Consider the following 17,141-nt stretch of genomic DNA (forward strand, 5'->3'; position numbering starts at 1 on the left):
AAAAAAAAAGAAAAGACATGATCTGATCATATTAAGTTATGGGTTTAATTTATGGTGGTTAGATATCTAAAAATCAATTTTCTACGAGTTTCTTTAACATCTATCTAATATGATAAGGTTAGGTAGATTGTCTCCTTAAATTAGTGGAAGTGCATGTAAACCGATCCAAATAACAATATACCAATACTAAGGTATAAGAAAAAAATGGAAAGAAATAAGCAAAATTAAGAAACCTATCAAACTAAAATTGGTATGAAGAATTGGCCTTAAAGACAAATATAATTTAATTTTAAAACATTAGATTAATTATTTAGGTTTAAAATGAGAATTCATCAATTAATTTAGTATTTTAGGAATGTTAAATATTTTCAAAAGGAAATTAAGCGGTGATCAGCCAAGCGTAATGGTCCAAATTAAAATTGAATTTTCAACTCTTCATCAAATCAAAGGTAAACCTAAACTTATTTAACTACATGTATTATCCACACAATTTAACCATATTTTCTAAAAGAAAAATAAACGGATCTTTTTAAAAATATAAAAAAAAAAAAAACGTCAATATATTTATACTTTATAGAACAATTTCAAAAACTGAAAAAACTCAGAGGCCTACCGTGTAAAATACCAAAAATGTTCCATCAACAACTCCGTCAACAACGCATGCCTAATATATTTGCGATTGTTTGGATTTGGTTATTGTTTGATACGCGATCGTTTAAATGATTTTTTTTTTCAAAATTTAGTACACGATTTTTTTAATTCTTTTGGTACACGAGATCGTTTACTTTTTTTTTTTACAGAATCGTTTATTTAGCTAGATCTTTTTTTTACACGATTGTTTACTTTTTTACACGATAGTTTACATTTGGCTACTCTAATCTAAATGATTTTTTCGATGTAAAAAAAAGAAAAAAAAGAAAGACGATGGAAAAAAATCGCAACGAAAAAAAGAGGAGGAAATGTAGAAAGACGATGGAAAATATTAAACGACGTAAAGAAAGAATTGAAAAATAAGAAAGATGATGGAAAGACATTTACAGAAAAGAAAAAATAGGAAAAAAGAAAGACGAAATCGCAGGAGGAAGACGATGAAAAAAATAGCAAGAGGAAGACGAATCACAAGGAAGAAAAGAAAGATGGAAGGGCAAACCTGAAATATTTAAAACATGACTAACTTTATGGGTTTTATATGAACCGTAAATAGTTTGATGTTTTGTTACATTTACCGATATAATTAACCTAAAGCTAAAATCTGATTAATAAAATAGAGAAAATTTAATTATATAATAGAAATATTAATTACATAAAATGATCATGTTGTTTCCTTTTTCCTTTCTCTTTTCCTTTAAAATAGATGAGCTTTCAAACCCTTTCCCTTCAAAAGAATCTCATTCTTCTTTTAAGGAAATAAAAAATAAAAGAATACTATCCTCTAAAAAAATTTTGAAAAACCTTACTATAATTATAATATACTTTTTTAGGGAATAATAATAATACATATAAACCATTTACATATTAAAAAAAATTATCAAAAATAAAATATTTGGGTTTAGTTAATTATATAATAATAAAAGTATACTGCTAAAACAAAAAACACATTTAAAATCAATTACAAATTAACTTTTCAACCTCAAATGAAACTACAACACAACAAATACTATATTCTACCCATCAATCAATGTCAACACTTTGATTCTTATGCTTTGTTGATTGCTTTGTGACAAGAAACAAATATTCTTTTTTGAAAAACTTTATTCTCTTTTTTCTATTATATATAAATATTAGTTCTATAAGGAAAAAGTGTTTTGACTCACAACTTAAAGACTTTTTGTTAACCTAAAAATTAAGAAGCAATATAGCTCATGCATATTTGTTTATCTATTCTTCTCAATAATATAAATCATTTTTTTCATAAATTCCAAACGCACAATTATATATCTACTTTTTCAAAACATAATTAAACTTACGTTAATCATATAAGTTTACACAAAATGATCGAGTTTTTATACGATTTGTATATAGATAGAATCCATCTATGTTATAAGATTAGTCCTTGAACTAATATATTTGTCTAAGACTGATTTTTAAACTTTCAATCCATTAGATCCCTAAACCTTAAAAAAAAAAATTGTATTATATGATTTTAAAATGTATTATATGAGTATCTAAACTTTCAATTTTTGAATTTAATAAAATTTTTAACTTTGGATTCTCGATCCTTTGATATTGTTCTTATAGCTCACAAACCTATTCATTATATACATGGGACAAACACAAAATTAAAAGAAATTTTGAAATCTATTTGTCATTTAATAAAATACAATCGAGTATCAAAAAAAAATGAAGTTTTAATTAAAGACATATTTATTATTTTTAAAACTTAGTATTCTATTAGAACAAAAAATTGAAAGCTTAGAAACCGATTTAACATTTTCAAAATCCTACCATCATTTATTAGACAGAAACATAAAAATCGTCGTTAAGAATGACAACGAGGATGTAACATAAGAGTTGATAGACTGAAGTTATAATTTTGGTTACACAAAATTTTCAACCCCAACTTAATTGCTTCTAAATGTCTCCACAAACTTTTCCTTCGTGTGAAAGAAAATGGAAAATTTTTAAAAATAAATAATTTTAAAAAACAAGAGAGAGAGAGAGAGAGAGAGAGAGAGAGAGAGAATTTGATGTGAAATTTAGAGAAGATTCGGATTCTTATAAGAAAAAAAATAAAATAAAAAGCAATTGGAGTGAATATATATTTTAAAAAGTCAACATCTACAATATGCTTTCTCCTTTTTGATGGATATAATCAATGATCAATTTAATAGTTCAAACTCAAATGTGCATCTATTTTCTTTTACATTACAAAACAAAAATTGAACAAAGGATCCCAAATGCCCTTTCTAATTTCTCCACTTTTTATCAAAAAATATTGAGTTATTTTTTTAGATTGAGTTATATTATGTCATCTATTTAATTAATGTTCTAGATTTTTAATTGAATATAGACTTCCTGGATGGAAATTCATTTCTAGATTTGTCAGAGTTTAGCTTAATTAAACTAGATATAGAGATACTTTAGAGTTATGCTCCTCCGTACATATACTAAACAATATACACACTCAATCTTCCTTGAATATTGTTATTACACAATAGTCATCTTATAGTTATCATCGATCTTTCAACGGAATCTAAGTAAGGTCATGTGAGAGTTTTGATTGAGAAAGACAATAGTCACCTTATAGGTATTAGGTATCATCAATCTATTTAATATAGATTTAAAGTATTTAACCTAGCATCTACTTCTACGATAAATATTACTATTCACCTTCTTAAAGTTAAAAGAGAGACTCGGGTCCATGTTTGGTTGAGTATTTGAAAACAAAAGATTAAATGAAACAAAATTGGATTCAATGTTTTATATGTGTTTGGTAGCAAAAGCTTAGAAAGAAAGAAAAGTTTGATGTTAAAAAAAAAAAATTGTATAATATTTCTTTTGTAAAATTATATAATTTATTGGGAAAATTGAAGTGTTGGTCCCTATAGTTAAGAATAAGTTAAAATTTAAATCTACTTCCTATGATTTTGATAAAAGTTTCATACCACATATATAAACTTTGAATTTAACATAATTTTATATATTAGACACTGTATAATATATATTTTAATTTAAAAAGAATGAATTGAATTTATAATAATTAACATGATATATTATATTTTTAAATATTTTTTTCTTATTTGATGTAATTACATTTTAAATTTCAAAAACTTTTAAGTATGGAATAAAAAACATAAAATGTTTGTTTTACGATTTGGATCATATATAATTCGACAAAAATGCAGGTTATTTGTTGTTGTATTTATTGAACTCAATAAATCTAAAATCGAACTATGCAGACTTTAATGTTTTAATTTTATAATGATTGTACTAAAAGGATTAATGAAAATAACTCAGAAATAGAGATTTTTTGTTTAAGAAAATATTGTAAGTTAGTACATATATTTGTGTTTTTAAAGTTTATGCCCTTTACCAATTTTGTCTCTTATTAGCATTCTGTTATATATTTTTCCAATTAAGTTCTTACGCTTAGTAAATGTTGATGAGCAACATTAGTAATTTCAAAATTATATGTTTGATTAATGGCATGATTAACATCAAGAAAACAATATTTTGGAAGATAAACTAAATTGAATCTTAAACTTGATAGCCTTGGTTCAATAATTAATTATTTATTCTTATAATTAGATAATGATCTATCAAAAATTGCATATGTGTATCTGTTTAATTAAGAGATAAGTTACATATATGTGGACCCATTTTCAAATTTATATGCATAAGTATGTGTATCTAACCCACCTAATTGAATATACGATATCTAATGGTAATTGATCATACGATAGTCTCCTTCGTTGAAAGCTAAAGTTTTATCTTCATCTCTATCTATTTTAATTTTAAATCACCAATTTGTGAAGTGATAGATTTTAATGAGTATAAGAAATGAAAAAAATGAAACTATACATTTAGATATATTTGAAAGAAAAATGGGTGAAGGGTATAAAAAATTGATTGAAAGAAAGAGAAATTGTGGAACATTGTTTGTGGGGGGGGCTAAAGAATCAAATGGATTCTTGCCACTCTCATGTGATAAATAAACAAATGGTGGTCATTTTCAAAACCAATATATAATAGTTTCTTCTTTCTCTCTCTCTAAAAGTAAATTCTATACCAAAAGTGTTGTCTCTTCCATCTTCAACAAAGTTTGTTTTCAAAATATGTTTTATAATTAAATCTCCTTTTTTTTTTTTTTTTTTTTTGTGAATACAACCCATTTGGAAGAATGAAAACAAATGGAGCAGATCATTCCCTTTCAATAATTGGTTTTCTACAAATAATTTTTTTAAAAAATGTAGAATAAGGTAATTCCATGGTCTAGAAATTACATAAGATTCTAGTTTGTTCGAGAACTTTACCACATGTGTTACGTAAGAATATATTAAAATATTGTCTTTTAGAAAGAGTAAAAAGTTTGCTTAGAGAAACTCTTTTTCTTCTTTAAAAGGTTAAATATGGAAAAATTTACAAAAATATAGCAAATTGTACTGTCTAATGAAGTCTTATAGACTTCTATTAGTGCCTACTATCAAATCTAAAATTTTACTTATTTTTTAAATATTTTTATTCATTTTATTATATTCGAAAATATCTCTAGTTTTATTTTTGTTTGAGAATAATCTCATCAAACATATTTATTCTTAAAACTCTAGTCAATTTATTAATTAAATAGGAAAAATAGTTTTTTTAAAAAAAAAGACTTATTTCTAATAAATTTTCAAGAGGCTCGTTTGACTCGATTCATGGAAACAACTCAATTTCAATAATAAAACACTACTGAACTTGCATATATATCTAGTAAACAATTTCTCGCTTTTTTACATTTTTCACATTTACCGATAAACTCAATGTTCTTCCACTTTATCTCTACTTCTCATGGTTAACAAATAACTTCATCTTAGTTTATTTATCAAGTTTTTGCAATTATCAATCAATTCTAATGTAACGACCCAAAAATTAAGATAATTTTAGAGTTATTATCTTAATTTTGTTTAATTAGATTTAATTTATTAGACGTTACTTTGAATTCATTTAATGAGAATTAATTGATTTATGTGGAAATTGAAATTAATTAAATATTTCTTGGATGAATATTTAATTAATTAGAGATTTTGACTTGTGGTGTTTGTTGAGATTTTGATTAAATGGTAGGTTAAGAGGATTAAGTAAAGTTGTAAAATTTTAGTGTTGTTGAAGTTGAATTTAATTATATAATTATGGATGTTATTTATTTAAATTGTGGGGTTGAAAGTTTGTTGGAGATTTAATAATTTTATGTATATGTGGAAATATATATATAATTATTATGTTAAATGAAAAGATAATTATATTTGTTGAAGTATAATTATTTAAGGAAAAGATAATTGTATTTTGGAGAAATGATATTTAGTAAGGGAGAAAAAGTAAAATAATTATATTTTGGGAAAATATAATTATTTGTAAAAGGATAATTATTTTGGAGGAAGATAAATAATAATTAATTATTGTGGAAGATAGTTAATTATTTTGGAGAAAGACAAATAATAATTAATTATTATGGAAAATAATTAATTATTCTACAGAAAGATAAATATTGATTCTGGAGTGGAGTTGTTATGGTTGGATAAGATAATTCATGTTGGAAGTTATAAGTGATTTATTGGAAAAGATTTGATTGATTAAATTAATTGAGTATTTAAGTTAATTTGAGTTTTTGGAGGGAAAAGTTAGTTTTGGTGGAATTGGAATTAATTGAGTATATATATATATATATATAATTTGGAAAAGTGAAGTTAATTATATGATGGAATATATTTATATTTGTTTGGAAAAGAAGATAATCCATGAGAAGAGAGATGGTTGATTTGATTGGACAAGAAAAAAATATATATTTATGATGGTTTAAATAAATATATATGTTTATTGTAGATTTTGGTGAGAGAAAAATAATAATAATAAAGAAGTATTATTATTTTTTTATTAATGGTTATAAATGCTTAAGATTTTGTGCATTTAAGACATTTATTTAGGAAAGATAATGGGAATAAAGATATATATATATTTTTTAGTATTATATATATATATATATTCCAGATATATATATGACCAGATATGCTCCTACGGGATCATAGATTGCATGTGTTCGGGAACGTGCCAGTTCTTGGGTACCACTTTTCAAGACTCTAATGGAAAGTTAACAGACACCTAGCGGGACTAGTAGTAGGTCCCTTACCGAGTATATGTTTATACTCGCTCTTTCTATGTTTAATATTTCAGGTGAAGGTAAAGGTAGAGGAAAGCTGGCGAGCGACAGAGAAGGATCCGTGACATGCTATATGGGGACTCAGTTTTGCTTCCGCGTTTATGTATCAGTGTTTTAGCATTATGTTTTCAATGAAAATTTAGTCTTCCCTCATTTCAAAAAGTGTCTCTTATTATTGTTTCTTTTTAGTAATGACCTCGACTTAGTATAAAAAGTTGGGTCGTTACATCTAAGCAAGGAGTATCCATGTTTTAGAGGAGTTAAAAGAGAAAGATAAATATGGTTGGTTGTGATGATCTTCTTGCACGTCGCCATGTCACGATGAACAATTTTTTTTCCTTCAAAGTATATGTTTTTCCTTAATTGACTAATTAATTGATTCTTCGTGAACCAAACTCCTATAGAAAAGATCTCCCTTATTGTTCATACGGGAGATACAAAAAATATACTTCTTTGTTTTTTCGAGCTTGACTTTTTCGAGTATTCTTATTTTGTTTTTTTGAGCACGTTTTTTGTTCCATTTTTCGAGCACAATCAAAGGGGAGTGAGAATTTTAATTGGCTTCCGATGGAGATCTGATCAAAACAAAAGAGTTTAGGTGGTTTATCCTAGGGCGTCGTGTCAATTTTTCAAATTGTTTACACACTAGGCATAGCTGCGAAACGTCTTAGAAAGAGTGTGATCCACGGCTCAGCTTTTACGAGCTTCTATTTTGCAAGTTTCATTCGGAGCTTCTGTTTTCTTATTTTTCATTCCCACTATTGTGTAGCTATTTTGGAATTTTGGTTCTTCCATCGTGTCGCACTCTGTACTAAGTTTCTATTGGATTGTAATTGATCCACAACACAAGTTATGGTTTGTAAGAACATAGTAGGTTAAAACTACAATGTAATACATCAAAAACCCAAGCAAATTAAAGGTTATATTTCTCACACAAAAATAGTATATTCGCATAACCGAATTGAAAATTTTAAGAAATTTTAAACCAAACATACTAATCATCCCATAATTTCTTAATTAATTAATCACGAAGCTCAAGATTATCAAATTTAAAATTAATTAAAAGTCGACATGTGTTTCAAATTAAAAAATATAAGATATAAGTCAGCAGATCTCGATGAAATCGCGTGTTTTTGTCATGATCGTTGAATTGAAAAAAATATTAAGATACATGTAGGAATGACAAATTTGGAGATGACGATTGAAAATATAGCAAAAATCAGTAGGAATAAGATTTTTAGCAAATTGAAGATGCATGGCTATCTGTTAATCTCGATTTTTCCCCTGATTCTAGGACATTTCGTAGGTCTAAAATACAATATATTTTAATGGATCGATTAAGGGGCAAGGTGACCAAATTTGGGAAACACATTGTATTTTACAAACCTAGTTATTTGGTTAAATCCTAACTAAACCCGGTATTTATTTGTGGGACGAAATTACAGCAAATGTCCCTATATTAGTAGAATATTTATCATTCAGATTCTCAATTAGTTATCTTATTATATCATAATTGAACCTCAATCTTTAATAAATATTAATATATTCATTTACTAACATTTCGAAATTATATAGTTAACTAATACATAATATATATTTTTAATAATATTTTGGAATTATATAATTAATTAATTCATAATATCTATTTTTAGTTAGATTCTGAAATTAAATACAAGGCAAATTTGAATTTCCAAAATAAAGTTTTTCTAATAAGTTTTCAAAATTGTTTCTTTATCTTTTTAATTCCTTTTTGTTATTTAAAATTGTATCTTTATATGTTTATTTTCAACATGTCCATAACACATATTTTCAAAATTTATTGGATATGTTTATTTTCTACATGTCCATAATACATATTTAAGAAATTGTTAAATATATCTATATAGCCAGCTTTCAATTCTATCTTTAAAAAATGTTCTTGTGTAATGCCCAAAAATTAAGATAATTAATTTTGAAGTTAATTATCTTAATTTTGTTTAATTAGATTTAATTTATTGGGCGTTATTTTGAGTTCATTTAATGAGAATTATCTGATTTATGTGAAAATGAAATTAATTAAATATTTCTTAGATGAATACTTAATTAATTCGAGGTTTTGGCATGCGGTGTTTGTTGAGTTTTTGATTAAATGGTAGGTTAAAGAGGATTAAGTAAAATTGTGGATTTTTAGTGTTGTTGAAGTTGAATTTAATTAAATAATTATGGATGTTATTTAATTAAATTGTGGGGTGGAAAGTTTGTTGGAGATTTGATAATTATATGTATATGTGGAGATATATATATAATTATTATGTTAAAGGAAAAGATAATTATATTTGTTGAAATATAATTATTTAAGAAAAAGATAATTGTATTTTAGATAAAGATAAATAACAATTAATTATTGTGGAAGATAATTAATTATTCTGCAGAAACATAGATATTGGTTTGGGATAAGATAATTCATGTTGGAAGTTGTAAATGATTTATTGGAAAAGATTTGATTGATTAAATTAATTGAGGATTTAAGTTAATTTGAGATTTTGGAGGGAAAAGTTAGTTTTGGTGGAATTGGATTTAATTGAGTATATATATATGGATATATATATTTAATTAATATTTTGGAAAAATGAAGTTAATTATATGATGGAATATAATTATATATATTTGGAAAAGAAGATAATCCATGAGGAGAGAGATGGCTGATTTGATTGGACGAAAAAGATATATATTTATTTACTAGAGAGAATGATGGTTTAAATAAATATATATGTTTATTATAGATTTTGGTGAGAAAAAAAAATAATAATAAAAAAGTATTATTATTATTATTATTATTATTATTATTATTATTATTAATGGTTATAAATGCCTAAAATTTTGTGCATTTAAGGCATTTATTTAGAAAAAATAATGGGAATAAAGATATATGTATATTTTTTGGTATAATATATATATCCTAAAAGGAAAATGAAATAATAATAATAATAATAATAAATATTATTGTTATTATTTGGGTCTATAAATAGAATTGGAATGCCTAAGTTAGAAAGTAAAGAAAAAAACATCTTCTTCTCTAAGATAACCTTTTGTTGTCGACGTCTCAACAGTTGTAATTAAGATTGGTCTCTTTGGAAGTTTGAGGATTTAAAGTGATGAATTTTTTTCCATTAAGTTATTCTTCAACCTCCATTTGAGTAACTTTGGTAAGCCAATAAAATTAATTTAATATTTTATTAATTTAATTTTGGATTTATTTGGGGTTTCTTTAAAGGTTCAATTAACTAATTTTTTTTAGATTTAAATCTTGAATTTTTACCAAGCTTGAATTGGTTTCAATCCCTTTTGTTTGAAAAGTTAATTAATTTGGGAGAATTTTTTTATGTTAGTCAATTGCTAATTTTATTAATTAAAATACTGAGTTTTCCTTTTATGATTAGGATCAAGTTAATAGGAGAATTTTTACTGTCAGGGAGTACTTTGTTTGGCTAAAATTTCAAGGTAAGAGATTCTATTACTGGACCTTCGAACTGAATTTAATAGATTGCATGTAATTATGATTATGCATTGATGGTAGCTAAAATGCATAATTTGATGCTATTGATAATGATTGTCATTGTATATTGATTGTTGATGATGACTGTTGATGTTGATATTAATGCATGATATATTAATCACATGATTAAGGACGTTAAGATTAATACTCATGCCATGTTATGATGTTATGTTATGTTACATGCTACGATAGAGTGTTCTGTTAAGTTTGTTTATTAAAGTCGTACCCACATGAGTGTCCTTCGGGATCACCACCTTTTTAGGATTGCATAGTCCGATGGGACCATCAATCTGGCATTGACATTGACATAGACATGATTCGAGTGATTCGACGGGGTCACTCGTAGCCCGATTGTCTTAGTGTTTCCTTCGGGTACACTAAAGACCAGATTTTCCTAGGTGTTCCTTTGGGTTCACCAAAGACCAGATTTGTTCCTACAGGATCACAGATTGCATGTGTTTAGGAACGTGCCAGTTCAATGGTACTTCTTTACAAGACTCTAATGGGAAGTTAACAGACACCTAGCGGGACTAGTAGTAGGTCCCTTACTGAGTATATGTTTATACTCGCTCTTTCTATGTTTAACATTTCAGGTAAAGGTAAAGGTAGAGGAAAGCTGGCGAGCGACAGAGAAGGATCCGTGACATGCCATATGGAGACTCAGTTTTGCTTCCGTGTCTATGTATCAGTGTTTCAGCATTCTATTTTTAATGAAAATTTAGTCTTCCCTCTTTTCAAGAAAGTGTCTGATGTTATTGTTTTTTTTAGTAATAACCTCAACTTAGTATAAAGAGTTGGGTCGTTACATCGTGTATGTGTATTTTGTGTAATATTTTAAAATATTGTTATTTATGTTTTTTTTATTTTAATGTTAATTTAAAAATATTTGTAGTCTATATCTTATTTGTTTAACATTATTTGTATATTAATTACATTCCTTATACTACATCCTTAAGAAGTATATTCTAAAAACACTAATGTATGTTATACAACTTGGAGACAGTAATTTAATTATAACGAACAAGTTTTTGTTATGGCTTTACAACGAGTAAAGACTATTTTTTATGGTAGATGTATTGAATCTTCCTGGTATCTCAATTATTATGTTGTCGAGGTATATGTTCCATTTTCATATTCGTTTCAAGAATTTGTAGAATGTATTCAAGGTAAACCTTTTCCTTCTTTCAATCTTTCCGTGATTCGTTCGATCGTTTATTAGGATGGTTGCAACCATTCCAACCTCATTCGAATTGTTTGAGGATAAGGATGCTTCTTGGCTTATGTTAGTTTTATGAAAATTTTTCAATAATGATTTACTCATGGTTGTTAACTCTATATCGGCTAGTGTTGCTAAAAGTACAGCATATTTGAATAGTGAAGTACCTAGAACTCAACAATCATATCATGATACTGTAATTATGGACTTTGATGTCTTTGAATCGTCGCATGATGAAATTTCTATTAAAGTAGGATCAATGTTTATAAGCAAATCAATATTAAAAAAAAGTTATTTATTTGCTTGCTATGAACAATAGTTTTGAACTTACTACTATTAGATCCAACCGTACCTTGTTAGATATTCATTGTAAGGATTCGTCGTGTCCTTGGTATTTACATGCTTTCGTATTTAAAAAAATGATATTTGGATAATTCGTAAATTCACAAATACCCACTAATGTGTTGTTGACATCGTTAAAGATGATCATAGGCAAGCAACATCTTCGATTGTTTCTAAGTGTACGAAGTCATTTTTTTAAAATGAATGAAAAGGGCTCCATGTCATCCTTCTGACGTTATTAATTATATGAAGATTCATCGTGGAGTGAATGTAAGCTATGAAAAGGCTTGGAGAGGGCGTGAGATTACTTTAAATTCTATTAGGGGTACTCCAAAGGCCTTATATGTCATGTTGTCAACATTCTTGAATGCATTGATCTGAAACAATCTAGGAACCTAGGTATACGCTATCACAAATACACTATAATTTAAGTGTCGTCCAATCAAAGTTTCCAAGTGTCTCATTTTTAATTTCATTGTTTGTAGGAACATATACGGCTGAAGAAGTAGACAACAAAGGTAAGCTTAAGTATTATTTCATGGTTTTGGTTGCTTCCATTGATACATCGGATTATTGTTTATCAATAATTTTAGTTGATGGTGCAACCATGAAGAATAAATACCTAGGTACGTTAATATCTACATGCACTATTGATGGTCATTCTCAAATTATGTCTCTAGCTTTTGCTGTTGTTGATTCTGAGAACGACCTGTCATGGTTATGGTTTTTTCGTAATCTTAAAGTTGTATTTGGAGAACATAATGAACTAGTAATTGTGTCTGATGCTCATAAAAGTATAGAGAATGAGTTCAATGTTGTGTACGAAACAGCTAAACATGGGTTATGTGCATTCCATTTGTATAAGAATCTTATAAAGAACCATAAGTCTCTTCCGATTGAAATTTCCTTTCATATATAGTTGTGCTAGAGCATATGCACCCGTGGAGCAACTTAATCATCTTTCTCCATCTTTATGAGTACTACGGAGTCCTAATATATGTTGTATGTGTAATCAATTTTAAGTTATAATTGTACAAGGCTATTCAAATAAAGATAGATCTTAATACAAAATTAAGTACACTTGATAACACACACTAGTCAGTCAATGCCTCAAAAAAGTTAGACTTAAGCAATATGCAGGGTAAACTATCAGTGCAACAAACAGAAGAATTCACCAAAATTACAAAATACAATGTACTTTAAATATATTTTATTGATTTCACTATAATTAAGTTATCTCAATCCATAAATTCAACTAACAGATGAGAGTGAAAATAGAGTCATATGCAGGCAGAATGCACAAATATAGTGTACTTGACCACCCATATCTTAGCTTTTCTATGTGCCATGGAGCTTTCCCTTTGTGCTCGTTGGATTCTTTGCCTTTTTTTTTTTTTTTTTTTTACTTTTTGCCGCTTTTTACTTATGATTTGTTTATAAAGTGTGATTTGAATAATATATTCTATAAAACCTTTCTAGGTATTAAAGGTGATAGATTGTTACCTTCTTTCCCTTTTATGTATCCTTTATTCTTGTATTGTTATCTGTTGATTCTTCCTCTGTTGTTGTGTCTTTTGTTTCTGAACTATGGTCTTCATTATCCTCTGTTTCATCTTTTTTCTTCTCGATGTTAGTCTTCTTCTTCTCATTCATCATCTTCACTTTCAGTACTCTTCTGTTCATTAAGAGTGGTTGGTTAATATTTCTATTACAAATATTCCAAATACAATATAGTTTATTAATTGAAGTACACAAGAATGTATATACTATACTTTCTCTTCTTTTTTAGGTTCTTCCCCTTGCTCTTCATTTGTTGGTTTCACAAATTTCCTTTTGCTAGCCTACTCATGACCATTATGGGTTAAAATTAGGTTGTATTGCTTAAAAAATCAAAGGCAAAAAATATTGATTACCAAACTTTTCATTCTTTATTTTTTCTGCATGACATTTTCTACTTTTGGAGGTTCATTCCTTCCCATTCTTCTTTGAAGTTTTAGGACTGTCATGCTTGTTTCCGGAGCCTACAACTATTGGATCTTTTGGTCTCTGTTAATGCTTATAAGAAATTAACAGTAAAAATCATGCATATATATTCAAAGGATTTGTCAGAGTTTCTGTTGTAGATATTTTTTAGGTGCTTTTGTAGGATTGGCAAAGAAAAGGACAACATGGAGGCATGATGGCTGCCAGATTCGTATTAGGTTAATGAATCAAAACAATTTTGTTTTGCTTGCTATCACAATTTTTTGTTCATTCAATGGAGTTCCAGAGGTTCGATTATGGGTTTTAATATTATTCATTTTTCGTTCATAGATTTCAAGAAGTTAAAGGATAACACTTTTGATGAAATTTTGACATTGAAGTTTTGTAAGAGCATTGTGGTGGTGCTTGGAGGAGGGTGCAATCCCTCTTTCTTTTGATCACATATGTTTTGTGCTTTATGATTAAGGATCATCACTCTTTTTTTTTTTTTTTTTTTTGTTATTAAGTATATAATGTCCAAATTGTGTGTTTATTCATTTGAGGAAACAGATAGCTGTAACTTTTGAATTATTTATTTTCATTTTGGAAATGTTCATATGGGGTTGTCCATATATTGTTCTAATTAATTTAGAAAAATCTTTTATGAAGTTGTAAAATTTTGTATTTGACAATGTTTGAAGAAATATAAAGTTTTGTCAAAGGTATTGGAGCAAACATCGATCCATAAGATTGAATCAACAATTTATTTATTATGTGATTGTTGCACTAGATTACATGACCAATTTATAGGAAAATATCCAAATTACAATTTCAAAAAAAAAAAACTCAAAAACAGACGTGATGTTTTTTAAATGTGGTCAACACTTATATTTTTTACATTTTTTTTTATCAACTATACAAAATTTTGACATTTTCACGTATCAAGAAAGAACCGTTCTTGACATTTTTTCAATGTCATCACCACTTACATTCTTAACATTTTTTTCGTATCAAGTATGCAACGTCTTGACGTTTTTCATATACCAAATAACATTGTTCTTGACATTTTTTACATGTCATGAAAATCAATATTCTTGGCATTTAATAAATGTCAAAGTTCACTAGCCTTGACGTTTATTCAAAGTCGTGAACATCATCATTCTTGATAATGACTTCAAGTATATTTTTAAAAACGTTAAGTATAGTGATTTTTTTACTGTTAGAAAACGTTGAGAGTCTGTTTTTGTAGTAATATAGTTTAACATATAAATATCATGTATTATATCCCTCTTATACCCACAATTCTATGTGAATCCGATCATATAAAATTAACATTCGAATCTCATCCAAATATATCTATCTCATATTGTAGTCCTTATATGAATCCAATTCAGATTAATATTTGAACAGCTTAGTCAAGGATCCAATTCAGATTAATATTTGAACAGCTTATTCATATATATCTTATATTGTAGTTCCATATAAATCTAATTCATATGAATTTAATATTCGAATCTCATTCAGATATACATGTCTCTCATAATATAATCTGGATTATAAGTCGTATATATCTATAATTAACTATATCCCGTTTATGTATCAAATTAAAATACACAATATTTTATATTAACCATATTAATATAAAACTTCCTTAAACAATTTGAAAAATGCAAATTATTCTTCGTTACTATCCTTCGTAAGTTAGTAGCAGGACCTAATGTATCTACAAATTATAAGCTACAATGATATGAGATTAATTAACTAAACTCTTTTAAATTAATATTTAATTAATTAAATCAATATTTATTAACTATGGGTCACTCCACTAAAGACCGATAGTTGCACTCTTCGCAGTGTAGAGATATATTTTCATGCCCATGGATATAACCAATCAACAGAGGATTGATCATTGACAAATTACTCATAACTATAATTGAATCAAATTATCATTTTACCTATGTAGTTAGGTCTAACTTCTTAAGTACCACTTACTCCTCTAATAAACAAATAGTTTAAGTCTAATTATAAACTAACCCCTCTCAAGCCAATGAAGGTTGAGGTCTCATTGACGTTCAAGACTTGAAATCAGCTATTAAGAGAGCAATTTATCTACTTTTCCTAGAAACGGGAAAGAGAGAATTCCATCTTGGGAAGCTATGCTTTCAACTCCCAACTTAAACAAATCCCCAAAATAGTTGGCTCGTCGAGTCGACTAGCATGACCAATCTCACCTATACAAATCAAAAGATTGTTGTCATAAAGCAGGATTTCACAACTTACTTAGGATTAAGGTTAGTCTCTCGTATGGTCATTCTAGTGAAATATTAGTTTCTTCAAGTAACGGTGTTATAAAGAGGAACCAATTATTTTGTGGTTTGGTCTATATATAAACTCCTTTTATACAAGTCGCCTCTACTCACATGTTTATAACACTTGCATCTCACGTAACAATTACAAAGTGGGGTTGTATTCATAATGTTAGTAGGATAAGTTACGCACCCAACCTTTATCCATTAATTGTAGACCTTTGAGGATATAACTTGAACATGAACCACTTATAAGTCAACCATATACTATTCAAGTGACATCATATTATCTTGAATCTTAGTTTATTGAATTGAACTAATACAATTTAATTGTTAAATAAAATACTTCTTGTTTTATGAGATAAATAATTTGTGTTATGAAACTATATAAACCATGAGATTTTGGACACCAAATCCAACATTATGTCATCACAATACTTCCATAGAAGAAATGTGTGCAATGGAACCCACGCTCATCTACAGAAGAACACTTCTTTTTTTTGGTATAATAACTCGAAGATGAAAGATCAGACCTTCGACTTTTAGGGTGGTAGAATGAAGGTCATGTCAATTGTTGTTAAGCTAATCTAATTTTATTCAGAGAAGGAAAATTTTCTAGTATATGTTAGATATTATATTAAATTTACCTCATCCCATCAGCTTCTATGTCAATCGATGATTTAATACAGTCTCAGAACATGTGTTTCAGGGAGGTATTGTGTTCAAGCCCTTATATTGTTATTTCTTCAATTAATATACATTTTCCACACCTGTTGGACCTTTCACATATTTCAAGCCCACAAATTAGAGAAAGTTGTTATTTCTTCAATTAATATACATTTTCCATACATGTTGGGCCTTTCACATATTTCAAGTCCTCAAATTAGAGAAAGTGTTAGATATTATATTAAATTTGTCTTTAAT

General features: G+C 27.3%; 2 long non-coding RNA genes across 2 annotated transcripts; one reads left to right on the forward strand and one right to left on the reverse strand.

Moving 5' to 3' along the window:
* Positions 1-13,144: 13,144 nt before the first annotated feature.
* Positions 13,145-13,799, reverse strand: LOC127148137 (uncharacterized). Its single transcript, XR_007818850.1, has 2 exons — positions 13,722-13,799; positions 13,145-13,624 (listed from the first exon to the last, which is right to left on the reverse strand). It is a non-coding gene; the product is annotated as an uncharacterized LOC127148137 (long non-coding RNA).
* A 177-nt stretch (positions 13,800-13,976) lies between these two features.
* On the forward strand, positions 13,977-14,632 carry LOC127148138 (uncharacterized). Its single transcript, XR_007818852.1, has 2 exons — positions 13,977-14,150; positions 14,263-14,632. It is a non-coding gene; the product is annotated as an uncharacterized LOC127148138 (long non-coding RNA).
* Positions 14,633-17,141: the final 2,509 nt, after the last annotated feature.

Source organism: Cucumis melo, chromosome 1, assembly GCF_025177605.1.
Source record: "Cucumis melo cultivar AY chromosome 1, USDA_Cmelo_AY_1.0, whole genome shotgun sequence".
In the NCBI taxonomy this organism is placed as follows: Eukaryota; Viridiplantae; Streptophyta; class Magnoliopsida; order Cucurbitales; family Cucurbitaceae; genus Cucumis; species Cucumis melo.